Genomic DNA, 14,844 nt, shown 5'->3' with positions numbered 1-14,844 from the left:
GAGCTCTTGCATATGTAGACACTAAAAGTGGTAATATACCAGTGGTAATCTCCAGGATTGGACTGATAATGGTATTCACAAATTTAGAGTCTGACTTTCAAAAGGGCACATGGTAAGTTCTGGAAGATTCTTAGGCCTACCTCCAAATTGTCAAACAGAATCATTACAGTCAGTGGGTCTCAATGTTTGGTCCCAGCAGCCCCAGAATCTAGGGACTTTCCAGGAAAGCAAATTCCTAGGTCCTGGCCTTGACCTAATAAATCAGAAATTATGCGGGTGAAGCCCAAAAATTTGTGTTAAGAAGCCCTCCAAGTGGGTGTGATGTTACCTTCTCTCCTTTCACTAAATTTTTTTTAAAAAGTCCTCACTTTCCTAATCCCACCGATGGTAGATAAGATTGATCCATTCTTGGAAGAAGGGTCTTAGAGGAGGTAATAAACAAGCTAAGTATTACAGCTACATACTAAAAGGTGGTTTGGTTCTTTGAGGATGAATCTAATCAGTCATTCTACATGAAAGATCTACATATGGGTACTAAATGCAGTCCAACCAACTGAAGAGTATCCTTATTAACTCTAGGGCATCCTCCTTTTATTAGAGATTAGCACTAGGAATTAGAGTGTAAGCTTTTCGGCCCTGCCAGCATTGTAGCAAAGAATAAAATACCAAGGGAAAAAGGTTCTAATCTGCTTACTCTCAAAGTCCCAGGTAAGAACCAGTGCCAAAGTGGGCAGTGTCAGCAGCGTGTGAAGTCACTAGATTTGATTAAAGGGACACTTGGGGAGACCATGGCTGCAGTGTTCTTAACTGTGGTCTTTATGTTCTTAACCAGGACCCTTTCTGTCTCCTGTTGGGGAGCAGCCACGGAGTCACATTGGTTCTACCCAGCTGGGATGGACCCCAGCTGTCCACTAGATTTAGGGGAGACCTCTCTCTCTCACCATAATGACTGCCCAGGAAACTCAGCCTGGCTGATGAGAACATATCCACATAGTGACAACAGTCAAGTAGTCTAAGTAGGGGGATTTTTCCTAAGATACAGAAGCCCCTTGTTAATAGCACATGGAGATAGGAAGATGATTTGTTCCCATGCAGGATGGTTAGCTTGGACACGGTTGACACGTGTGACCATAAATGTCAGTTGCTATTGTTATTGGAATTATCTTTTTTTCTCTCCTCACCTACCTAATTCTTGTAGACAATGGCATGTCTACAAGAACTTCTGAACATGGTGGCCTAAAAAAATAAGTGAAATAACTTGCCACAAAGACCAGAGATCAAAAAATACTCAAGAATTTTCAAAATTAAAAAAAAGAAGGAAAATGATTGAGAAATGACTATACATGTCATGGTTACTTTAAAAACTTTGAAATGTTAATCCAAAAGTAAGTCCCACCCTATCCCTGGGTAAGCCTTCAGAAGGACACGAAGCTCTGGAAGTGAAATGTAAGTGATAAGGAAAGACCTTCTAGGCTTGTGCAGAGATCCTGAGAAGAAAGCTGGAGAGATTGTAACAGAGAGAGCAAGAAGTAACATGGTAAGAGACACTTGGCTACCCAGACACTGGGAAAATGATTATAGAATTGTTCCCCTGTATTGATGTGACAATTGCTTGAGAGGTAGTCAAGGGTAGATCACACAGGCCTGTTAGACCATGGCAAAAGTGTTGCTCTTTATTCTGAGAGCATTGGGAAGTCACAAATTGAGCTGTGCTTCCACGATTCATTTTGTAGGAAGCCAAGTCAAATGCTTCCTTCTCCTCACTTAGTCACAGGCTATGAAACAAGGTGTGAAGAGTTACACCATCCCACACACTCTTGGCAGAATCCAGAAGATTACTGCAATGGCCGTGACTCTGCACATGACTGCAGCTTTGAGGATAATAAGAGAGAACTTCACAAGTTCACTTCTAGACACAGGAAGTCTCAAAGAAAAACTGTGAAACTAGTTGCGAGATCCTGTGGTAGGAATGAGTTTCTCCCCATCTGATGGGAAAGTCATTTCCAACAGGAATTTCCCCTCTAGGGCTCTGGGCCAGATGCCTGCAGCTGGCTCACCCACCCAATGTCCTGTCATCTGACAATATAATTTATAACCTCCAATGACTATTTTCCTCAATTTTAAAACCAACTTTAATTTTTCATCATGTAATCAATTTTTAAAACTATGATGATACTTAGAATTATTATATATGTTTAATATAAAAAAATTTTTTTTGGCAGGACTGGGATTTGAACTCAAGGCTTCACACTTATAAGGCACTCTACTGCTTGAGCCACACCTCCAGCTCAAGATTTCTTTTTTCTTTAACCTCCACCCCCAAGCTGATGTTAAATAAAGGATGCTTCTTATAATTCATCATGTCACAAAAATGACACTCTTGATTGTAACTCTCTCCTCTTTTAAGTTTTTTTAAATAAAACTTGATATTTTGTTTTTCTCACAGGAGCATAATTACCTGTTTAGTTCTTTCCTCTTCCACTAAGCAGTGAGCTCCTTTAAGGGCAGAACTGTTTTATTCCTTTGGGTGTATTTCCTGTCTCCTCCTCCAACAAATACTACCTACTAGGACCTGCCACATAGTAGATGTGAAACTTTTTTTGAAGTAGTTGATGAACTAATGAATGAATGTATAAATAATAACCTAAATATGATTTAAGAATATTCTTTAAAATAGGTTTTTTTTCCTCTGTAACCTGGGCTGGTTCTATGGTATCCATCATTTAAAAAAATATTTTTACAAGCTCTGAGCTAAGAGCTTGAGAGGTGGTCAATTGCAAAGGAACCCTCAATCGATGGTATCATTCTCTCCACCTACTAGCCTACACAGTGCCCTTGGTATCTGCAGGTGTCTGGTTCCACAGAGGCTGCCATTAAGGAAAACCCACAAAGGCTCAGGATAGGTAGAGGTCCGTGCTGTCCTGTAGATGCTTGATACGTTTTCCCATCATGCTACCCGTCATGCTGCCTTTCAACAGATCTTAAATTTTCACTTGATCGCTTCAATTAAGCACGTTTACATTGACCTTGCTTTTTGGCCACCATTTTCTTTAGGGTAGGCACACTGTATTTTCACAAAATTAAGGGCAGGAAAACACTTAGCAGATCACACACTGATTTAAACTGATAATACATGACTGACCGAGGGGTGCATATCCACTGAACTATGCAATAATGTGAGAATTTAAAATTTTTGTAAGGCGGGCTTATTGTGTACTTAAGATCAGAAATTATTTGCCCCAAAGTAACTAGCTTGTAAGTAGAAATGTCATTTCTCAACTCTGACCTAGCTGGCTCTACAGCCTGTGTTCCTTAATTTCGCTAGACTAGAATTAAGTACATCCATTTCACACCTAAGTTTCAAAATTAAGGAAGAGTCTCCTCAACGTCTAGTCTTTGTACACTTTTCTATTCCTTTAGTAGTGATGATGAGACCTGGTTGCTGGGTCAGGAACACATGATGGTGAGGCATGGTTTCCCTCCAATTCCTTTGATGCACAAAAAGGCAGCTCAGGAAAAGATACATATGTTAATAGGACTGTTCCCATATTTCCCTCTATCCAGGGATATTCTTTTATCCTGTTTCAAGTGGATGAAGTCTATCTTCCTATTTCAACTGTGAATGCAGAAATGTACTCTTGCTAAACCTGACACCTCTTTTGCTTTGGAAAGAAAAGTGGAAAGAATTACAAGATATGATCATGAGACGATGGTGCAGAATATCCCACCTAGATAAAACTGAGTGGAGAGGTATCATTATATATTTAGATCACATGTCAAATCACATTCCTGGGAGCATACTCCATTAGGAAGTGACGGGTATTCCCTAATGCTTGCTCTCCCCTTCTTTTGTAGTAAGAGAGATCTAATTTTTGACTGGGTACCTGGCTAATAAAAACTAAGACTGTACTTAGAGTTGGAGCCCCATAGTTGGGGCTATGTGTCCAAATTGTAGTCAGGGTCCTGTAAATGGAATTATCAGGTGGCAGATCTACAAACCTTTCTTAAAAGTCTGCTGCCATGCTTCCTCTGTGCCATGATTTTCATGTCTTCTTTCATGATGGCTGGAACTTTAATGTGGGAGCTGTAGGTGAAGCTGCAATCTTGGCCAGTGGTGACCTAGAAAATGGAGGCTAAAATGCAGTAAAATAAGACAGAACAGGCTGGGATCCTAAAGTCTTTAGGGAACAGAACCTTCATAACAATTCCATACTATCTACCTCCAGACATGAGAGAGAAATAAACTTCTGTCTGGATAAGCTGTTGTTAACAGTTCAATAGTTTAAATCAAACCTAATCCTAACTGAAATATATGGTACCAGCATTCAGTAAGTCATGACAGTAGCATGGTAATAATAATGGCTGACCGTCAAGTATGAGTGTCAAACCTATACCATCCTTACAATGGGATCCAGTTATCTTCCTTGTAAGATAAGGGTACTTTATGCAAATGCTACCTGGAATTATAATGGAAACAGTGGGTTATTTTTTGACAGGTAGGGTGTCATGTAATCAAAGATAGATAAATAAGTGAAATGCTGAGTAAAAGGCAAGAAAGACAGTTACCTAGGAACTAGAAAACTAAGACAACAAGCAAAAAAATCACATTAAGCAGGCCAATCAGAAGTAAAATACAGAAGGGGGCTTGAGTTGACCCTGTGAGACCATTCTAGAAAAACTCATTTCCTATGCCTGTGAAGAAAGCAATATTTGGAAGCTTATCAAATGACTCTTCATCCATTCTCCACAAGAGAAGTTCTCTAAACCTGAGTGTGGCCCAAGAATTTTTTTTTTGTACTTTTTTTATTGGCACTTTTTGTACTTTTTTATTTGTGGGATGTAGGGTAGTAATTCAATACATATATGCAATATGTAATGATAAATCAGGGTTTTTAGCATTTCCATTTCCTTAAATATTTATCATTTCTTTGTGCTTATACCCTAAGAATTCCTAACTCCTAGTTCTTTATAAAATATATAAGTTGTAAACCACAGTCACCCTATTGTGTACTTATTCCTCCTGTCTCACTGTATTTTGGTATCTGTTATATAACTTCCCTTTATCCTCTGTCCCCCTCATTTCTCTCCCCTTCTTGACCTCTAGTTACCTCTCTTCTACTCTATTCTATGAGAGGAATTTTTAGCTTCCACAAATAAGTAAGATTACATGTATTTGTCTTTCTGGGCCTGGCTTACTTCATTTGATATAATGTCTTCCAGTTCCATATCTTTTGCTACAAATGATAGGATTTCATTCTTTTTAAAGACTCAATAATATTCCATTGTACATATATACCATTTTTTCTTTATTCATTCATCTGTTGATGGATACCTTAATCTATTGCGTGTTTTGGCTGCTATGAATAGTGCTACAATAAACACTGAGGTGTAGGTATCTTCTTGTTGTGCTGGGTTTTTTTTTTTCCTTTGGATATATACCCAGAAATGGGAGAACTGAATCAAGCAGTACTTCTGTTTGTAGTTATTTGAGGAGCCTCCACACTGTTTTCCGTAATGACTGTACTAACTTAAATGCTCAGCAACAGTCCAACACCATGCCTTTCTGTCAAGCTCAAAGATGATGCATATGTTCCTGCTTCATCTAGGGGCCGTGCTTTGAGTAGAAAGGCCAAAAACAACTGCTAAAACATCTCTGAATTATAAATCAGTCCCCTGCTTAGAACCCTCAAATAGCTTCCCATTGCATTTAGAGTAAAACCCAGACTTTTTACTGCATCTCCAGAGACTCATTGTGATCTGGTCTCAGCCCACATCACTGATCAAATTACCACCCACTCCCTTGTCCACACTGTGGCTGCAGCCAAGTGGATTTATTTCTGCCTCTAAAGCTGACAGCCTTTCCCCATCACTGTGCCATGTTAATTTCATAGAACTTAATATCAGGAATTCCTACTTATTTGAAACCTGGGGGATATGATATAAGTGCCTGGAACTTAGTCTACAGTGTGCACTACCTTAGTCTCAACATATAACTCAGTGTCTCCTACAGAGCAGATACACAGTGCAAATAAATACTAAAAGCTGGAGATTGGACCACACAATAGTAGCAAAAATGATGGATCCTGAAGCATAAAAGTCAGGTGGATGAGAAGAGATTGAAGACTGAGTGATAATGCCATATCTGCAACACACACAGTCCCCACCTACTGTCCTAGAGGAATGGACTATAAATTTACATCAGTCCCCACAGCAAAAAGCACTAGAGCCATACTCCTAATCTGAGAGCACATGGTTCACCCCCAGAAATGTCTGGCATAACAAAAGCCCAAGTCAACAAATATAGTTGGGCACTGCTTCCATGTTTGTTGTAAGAGTGCCTCATAGGTTCCCAGGAAGTACTTTTGTGCTGTTGTGAGATTGATTATCTCCATGGCAAAGGAGACTGAACATGGGGTCACTTCAACAGAGTTGAATCCCTGAACATAACACCATGTCCCAGTGAAGGCCTTCTGAAAAGATGGGCACCCACTTTTTTTTTTTCTCCGCGCCCTTACTTGCAATGCTATAAAATCCAAACAAACATGCACAGTCCAGAAGGCTGGCCAGCTCATGCTGTGGAAAACGGCCCTCATGTGTTTTCTTTCAACTCACCCCTGATTCCCTCCCCAAGGGTGGAAATAAAACATTTTGAAGGTCTGAGTACCTTCAAAACAAACCATCATTTAGAAATAATGGCTGCTTGTGCTATGCACACAAATAAAAAATCCATACTAAACTTAAACACATTTATAAGGTCTGTGTAAAGACTTTGCCTTTTCTCTATAAATGTCTAAAAAGATTAATTAAGAGCAGGATGACTCACCCATCCAGACTGATTAGACGTATATTTAAGGGTCAGACTGGAAACAATGCTTAGATGCATTAACACACAATTTGCCCCCAGTGATTAGTCTATTTATTTTACTTGCTGACAATATTTCTAGAATTAAGTCATTGCTAATCTATGTCTGGAAGGAGAGCTAGGACCACCCAATTCCCCAATTCCAAGAAGCCATCTTCTCTCACTTCTCAATATTGGCATTCTCCTAAATTTTCAGGCTCCTTTAAAGCTTGGGGCAGGACCAAGATATTCACAGTATACCAGTAAATAGGGACTGCTTAAAGCCACACCCAGACCTCTTCTTCCCCTGCCAGCCCTCTGGGAACTGATTTCTCCATTTGCATTAGGACACATTTTCTGAAAACCTTTTGGGAAGTAAGACTCTTTGCAGAAACAAAGTATTGATAATATGCTATGTGTAGGCCTAAAGAATAACGGGTAATCATGTACAATGGACTATTAAATTCTTTGTGCACCTTTCATTTTAATCAATATTCACAAAAAGTCTCCAAGGAATCTGGGGTGTAAGTAGCCCCATCTCTTTCTCATAGGTAAGGGAGTCTGAAATTCAGTGAAATGGAACATTTGGCTATTTTTGTGCAGCTAGAAGGGTCAAATGATGTGCCATGCCCAGGAGTGTCAGCTGATAATCTTAGTCCTGATGCCATGTTGTCTCACAAATGTTGGGTTGAACCTGAGTCAGTTCTGCTTCTCTGGATTAAGCCTCCTACGTGAGCAGGTGAGGACTGAATCCCATCACTGTTCGTGCTCCTGGTGGCAAATGACAACCAGGCTAGGCCCCAGACACATTTGTTGATTGTTAGAACATAAGGTATGTTGCTAATTTTCCTTTGGCTGTTCTTTGATTATGGTGGCCAATTCTCAAATTTTATCTAAGTTATGTTTATTAATATAACTCCTAGGAGGTTTTTTTAAAAGCTGATCATTCTTCTGGGATGACCACACAATTCTAAAATGAGTCCTCTAAAGAAAACAAGGCAGTTCGGATAGAAACTAAAAGGCACCAGGATGCAATTTCTCTCATCAAGGTAGGACTGGATAGGACTGGGGTCTACCTTTGGATTCAGATCCCTACACCATCACTGTTCTTGGGAAGGTTGCTACCTTTGTTGAGTCAGATCCTTTATCTGTAAAAAGGGGTTGTTAACTTATAGGATAACGGTCACATAATACAGGCTCAGTTACTGATAATCCTTATCGTTGATACCTGCCTTAGGTTCTGTGTAACATAAATAACTATGGTGACTACGACTAGCTATCTGTTGAAGGTTAACTATATGCTAAGCACCTTGACTCATTTAATACTTGCAACAGCTCTATGAGGAAGGTCACTTGGTGTTCCCATTTAACCCATGGGTTTGCTAAGGTCTAGAGGAATTAACTTTCAGTGCCTCCAGTAGAAGCAAATACTTGAGCTTCAGGACACATGCCCTCAACCATAATGCTACATGAGGAGTTTCACAGTGACCAATGCAGTGAATGCCTGACAGAGCTATTGCAGTAGAAAAGGCAGAATGACTACAGGGCCCAGCATGTCTCCTTTCCTGAGCCTCCTGCCCTCTTCTAGCTTACTGTTTGATCTTTTTAACCACCATGGGGCTAATGAGAACACAGAGCAGAGGTTTGTTCCAAGGCAGCAGAGCTCTCTTGGATTTGCTTCAACAGTTTTGAATGATACGATGCTATTGTGGTTGTTAGGACAACAGTGAAAAAACAATAGAGAAGCACTATAAAAGTGTTACACTCAACAAAGCCCCAGCCTCAGTCTTCCCACAGATGAATCTACTGTACCTCTGTCTCTACCTCCTCCTCACTTCTGACCACCCACCTTCCCCCAGCTACCACTTCCACTTGATTCCTCTCACCAATCAGATTTTAGTTTAGAACTTGCCTTCTCCAGAAAGGCCCTGTGAACTTGAATATCCACCTCACTCCATCATGATTAAGTGGCTTCTGCTGGGCTCCTGTAGCATCCATGATTGTTCTGTAAGTTCCTACTTCCCTATCTCCATCTCTCAGTAGTCTGTCAGTTCTGCAAGGCAAGACCCAAATCCAGCATCTGTTCTTCCATCTCCCAGAGTCTTCCAGAGTCTACCTCAGTAAAGAGATATCATCTGGTACCTTTGAGAAATACATAGCATGTCATTGTCATTTCTTTAAGGTTCAGGATTGTGTGATAAAATTCTTAAAGATCAAGGTTTTCATGATCTGAGAGGTATATAGACAATGTAGGAAAATAGCAGCCTGTCTGTTTCCTCAGGTCACTCGCAGCAAACATGTGGGAACTTGAAGAAGGTGTAATTGTCCTTGTTTCTAGAACATTCTTTCCTCAAAAGATCCCAGATCCTCCTTCTAACATTAACAACTGTTCCACAAGTTTCCAGTGAAGATAATGATCAGAGGCTTAATGATAATTATGACATTTTTCCGTTAGTTTTCTCTGCCTGTATTTAATAATACCAGCTTCTTCAGCTTTTCCCTATAAAGATATATTAATAATTTTCATTGATTTCCCACTTCTCCATATCACTCACAGCTTAACTCTTTTTCATTCTGAAAATTAACGTAAGTTCATTTTTACATGTGTTTTCTGAAGGCTTAGGAACAAAAACAACAACAACAAAAACCAAGAAACCAAAAACTTGATCTGTTATACCTACAAAAGTGAGGCTGTAAGAAAAGGATTCAATTAATGCTTAGTTGGTCTCAGCCCACTTAATGCTTTATTTATTTATTCATTTATTTTGCTTCTTGAGGCTCATATTTTGAAACATGGCCTGGGGCTGGGGATGCAGCTCAGTGGTAGAGTGGATGCTTTGTATGTCTCAGGCCCTGGGTTTGATCCCCAGTATTACAAAAAAGAGGAGAAGGATAAATGGAACATTTTGATAAAACAAAATTAGCTAATTAAAAGTCTTCAAAATAAGAAGCACACTTTCCCACAAAATTCTAGACAACAGAGATGATATGAAGCCCATGCTTTAGTACAAGTATATAATATACACAAAGATACTGGAAATCATTTGATGTTTTTCAGAATGGTCCCATCTCAAAGATTCTAACCTGTTTTTGTATGAGTAGGCTCCTAAGTGTCAAATCTATTTCCTAATATTGGGCTCAAAAATATGGTCAATTTACACAGGATACATAATCTCTAGGCAATGATATTAATACCAGTAGGAAACACTGCAAGTTCCCTTGATAGCTGGTGTCTACCACTCTTCCATAGGTATTCTTTCATAATCACTGGAACATCTTTATGAGTAAATGCTACTTTTATCAGCATTTTTTTTTCAGTTTAGGAAAGGAAAGTTCTGAGAGACTTATAAAGAATCACCCAATCAATAGGTGCCAATAGGGAGACTCCTGATAGTGGGATCCACTGAGCTCTGCATGCTCTGATTAAGGCATTGGAAGTATTGATTGGTGGGAGGGTTGTTTGTTTTCACAAATGACATTATCTAGAAATATGCAAACATTAGCTTCTTAATAGTTACTTGATTTGGACATGGAAAAGCAAGAACTTTCCTACTTTGTTGGCAACCCTACAGAACAGATCAACCCCTCTGAAGGTTGCTTTGGCAATATCTAAGGCTATTGAAGATGTTGCATATCCTAGGACAAAACCAGATTCCTTGGACAAAATGGCAGGTACAACTGACCCAGCCCCCTTCTGTGGCCTCCAGCATTCTAGAAATCCTCCTGTAATTAGTCGTGGGTTGAAACGTGGCACTGTTCTGACCAATGGGGTGTACATTAAAGCCACTGGGTGGGGCTTCTAAGAAAACCCACCTATGGGGACAATAAAACTGAATTGCTTTATTGACCTTTTGCTCCTTATCCTTCTTTGTGAACTGGAACATAGATGTGATGCGTGGAGGTGACATAACTATTTTTACAACAAAACAAAAACAGAAACACTGCAGAATAAAAGAGCATCCACTAAAGATAGCAGAGAACAGAGATGCAATAAACCTAGTTCCTAAAGATCAGCAGGTGGAGAAATAGAATAAACCTCTGGCATTAGTCCAGTGCTGTGGTAGTCCTGGAAGGTCTACTTCCAGAATTAGTGTTTGTTACAGTAGGAAGAATATGCACCATTAATTTAACTGGCACTTGGGCTTTTTGTCACAGTTCTCTAGAAACACTGTACACAAAGGGGCAAAACTTTATAATGTGAAAACTTGCAAACAAGACTAATTTTGATGTCATCAGCAGAGAAATGGATAAAGAAATGGTTATATATTCATGCAAGGAGACACGGTATAGTGCTTCAAAGAATGAACTAGACCTATTCATGTCCGCATGGATAATTCTTGAAATCAAAATGTAAAATGAAAGTCAAATATGACAGGTGCTCAGTACAACTTATTTTTTAATCATGTAGAACGACTCTACATATTTTTATGGATTTGTGATACATGCCGACTGTAAAAACAATGTTATGAAGGAAACATGCCAAGTTTAGGGAGGGAGGAAGGAAGGAAAGAATACTGGAAAGTGATGAAAATTGGAAAGTGATATAAAAGGGCTTAAAGTAAACCTATTGTGTTTTATCTCAATACATAATATAAATCAAATACAGCAAAAATATCTTAACATTTGTTAAATTGGGGTTCTAACTAATATATGGGTTGCTAACTAATTCTCTACATTTTTCTATATGTTTAAAATGTTTCACGCTTTTAAAAGATTGGATGAAAAAATAAATATGTTATTTCAAAAAACAGTTGGCTATTTCTACTTATGTAAATGTACTCTGTCAAGTGCAAGGTGATACGTAAAGCATAGCTTATTATCATGACCACCAACTAGGAAGGCTGCATGGAGGGTGTGCTTCCCATGGTGAACATAAAGGATAGAATGAGAAGACCTGCTTGAGTGGTGATGGTCAGGGATGTTATGGACTGAACTGTGTCCTTCAAGTTTCATATATTGACTCTCTAACCCACAATGTGACTGTATTTGGAGAGAAGGCCTTTAAAAGGAAGTAGTTACCATTAAGTGAGGTCATAAGGATGTGGCCCTAAACTAGTGGGACTAGACTCCTTATAAGAACAGGAATGCGACACAGGTTACTCCAGTGGCACCTGCACACCCATGTTTATTGCGGCACTATTCACAATAGCCAAGTTATGGAAACAGCCAAGATGCCCCACTACTGATGAATGGATCAAGAAAATGTGGTATCGACACTTGGTGGGGCTTTTTTTTTTTTCTTTTCTTCTGTGTGTGTGTGAGTGTAGTTTTGTTCTACTTTATGCATCCCCTTTGATGAGACAACTACAGAACAACATCTGAGGCACCAACTCCAGGACTGGAGATTGAGACGGACACCCAAATTATTAAGACTGAAATTGCATTGCATATAAACTTGGAAGTTTTTTGGTTTTTTTTTTTTTTTAATTTTCTATTTTCCATTTTATTTTAATTCATTTTTATAAATAGATATTACTTTCATATACTTATTTTTTATTTTTTTATCTTTGATTTTCAATCCTCTCTCTGTCTCTCTATTGTCTGTTCAGCTTACTGTCGATTAGTACACTAACACTCCCTGTTTATACCTTTGAAACTCTCTTGTCTGATACCTTGTTCTGCTTTCTCCCTCGTCTGTATATTTGTTTTCCCCTTTTCTTTAACTTCTTGCTTTTCATCTCAGCTCACTCTTCCATTCTCAATATTACCATTGTTATTATTACAAGCTAGAAAATACTTAATTACACACAGTACAGGGACAGTAACAACACCAAGGACAATGACAGGAAGACAGAAAAAACAAGGAAACCAGTTTCCCCACAGCAAAAAATTAGTACAGGAACCAGAGGGGAATGAAGAGAACAGAAACTCAGATCCAGACTCCAACAAAATGAAGATAAACTATGCCAAAGGACCCAATGAAGCCCACAAGAATAATTTAAAAGAAGACATACTACAAGCACTCAATGAGAATTTTATAGAGATGATACTGGATAGGGTCAACCAAAATGTACAGGAGACACTCAAGAAATTCCAAGACAATAAAAATAGAGAATTTGAAAAAGCAAAAGAAGAAATAAAGGAAACCATAGAAGCACTGTATAAACACCAAAGTGAAAGAGAGAACACAATGAATAAATGGATAAATGAACTCAGGACAAAAATAGACAACAATAAAGAAGAAAACAGCCAGGATATGGAAAACCTCAGAAAAAAGAACGAAACAGAACTGCAAAACAAAACGGAAGGCCAATCCAGCAGAATAGAACAAACAGAAGACAGAATCTCAGAACTTGAAGATGAAATGGTAATTAAAGGAAAAACTGAAGAACTATTAATTAAACAACTCAAGACCTGTGAAAAGAAAATGCAAGAACTCACTGACTCCATCAAAAGACCAAACTTGAGAATCATGGGCATCGAAGAAGGAGAAGAGGTGCAAGCGAAGGGAATGCGTAATATATTCAACAAAATAATAACGGAAAATTTCCCACATCTAGAGAAAGATATTCTCATACAAATGCAAGAGGCCTCCAGGACACCAAACAGACCAGATCAAAATAGAACTACTCCACGACATATCATCATTAAAACAAGTTCAGAAACTAAGGAAAGAATATTGAAGGCTGTAAGAGAGAAAAAACAAGTAACATACAAAGGTAAACCCATCAAAATCACAGCAGACTTCTCAACAGAAACATTAAAAGCAAGAAGAGCGTGGGGTGAGATCTTCCGAGCACTGAATGAAAATAACTTCAACCCCAGGATACTCTACCCAGCAAAGCTATCATTCAAAATAGATGGAGCAATAAAAGTCTTCCATGATAAGCAGAAACTAAAACAATATGTGACCACAAAGCCACCATTACAAAAGATTCTGCAAGGTATCCTGCACACAGAAAGTGACACCCAACTTAACCATGAAAAGGCAGGCAGCACCAAACCACAGGATAAGAAAAAGCAGGACAGTAGAGAGTAACATCAAGTTAGGTACACACAATCAAACCTTCAAACAACTAAGACAACTAAATGGCAGGAATCACCACATACCTATCAGTACTAACACTTAATGTTAATGGACTTAATTCACCCATCAAAAGACATCGTTTGACAAAATGGATTAAAAAAGAAGATCCAACAATTTGTTGCTTACAGGAGACTCATCTCACCGACAGAAATAAGCATATGCTTAGGATGAAAGGCTGGAAGAAGATTTACCAAGCCAATGGCCCCCGAAAACAAGCAGGAGTAGCAATACTTATCTCTGACAAAGTAGACTTCAAACCTACATTGATCAAACGAGATAAAGAAGGACATTCCATACTAATAAAAGGGGAAATAGACCAAAAGGAAATAATAATCATCAATCTGTACGCACCCAATATCAACGCACCCAATTTCATCAAACATACCCTGAAAGACCTAAAAGCATATATAAACGCCAACACAGTGGTTGTGGGAGACTTTAACACTCCATTATCATCAATAGATAGGTCATCCAAACAAAAACTCAATAAAGAAATCCAAGATCTAAAATATGCAATAGATCAAGTGGACCTAGTAGATGTCTACAGAACATTTCATCCAACCTCTACACAATATACATTCTTCTCAGCAGCCCATGGAACCTTCTCCAAAATAGATCATATCCTAGGGCACAAAGCAAGCCTCAGCAAATATAAGAAAATAGAAATAATACCGTGCATACTATCTGACCACAATGCAGTAAAAGTAGAACTCAACAACAAAAGTAAAGACAAAAAACATGCAAACAGCTGGAAACTAAATAACTCATTACTTAATGAAGAATGGATCATCAATGCAATAAAAGAGGAAATTAAAAAGTTCCTAGAAGTCAATGAAAACGAAAACACAACCTACCGGAACCTATGGGACACAGCTAAGGCAGTCCTGAGAGGAAAGTTTATAGCCATGAGTGCATATATTAAAAAGATTGAAAGATCCCAAATCAATGACCTAATGATACATCTCAAACTCCTAGA

The 14,844-nt window shown here is 38.7% G+C and overlaps 1 long non-coding RNA gene across 8 annotated transcripts in view; it reads right to left on the bottom strand.

Annotated features, from left to right (window-relative positions):
- LOC141411521 (uncharacterized) overlaps positions 1 to 14,844 on the bottom strand; it is a 385,125-nt gene that overhangs the window by 328,747 nt on the left and 41,534 nt on the right. The window contains exon 2 of one of the 8 annotated variants that reach the window (XR_012436335.1): positions 4,000 to 4,133. The exons of 6 other annotated variants lie outside the window; for them this stretch is intronic. This is a non-coding gene — a long non-coding RNA (uncharacterized lncRNA). The remainder of the gene's footprint in view (positions 1 to 3,999; positions 4,134 to 14,844) is intronic. One more of the 8 variants, XR_012436336.1, reaches the window with a different exon arrangement.

The sequence above is a fragment of the Castor canadensis genome, chromosome 10, assembly GCF_047511655.1.
Source record: "Castor canadensis chromosome 10, mCasCan1.hap1v2, whole genome shotgun sequence".
NCBI classification, from domain to species: Eukaryota; Metazoa; Chordata; class Mammalia; order Rodentia; family Castoridae; genus Castor; species Castor canadensis.
This window is presented reverse-complemented; position numbering and strand designations above follow the sequence as displayed.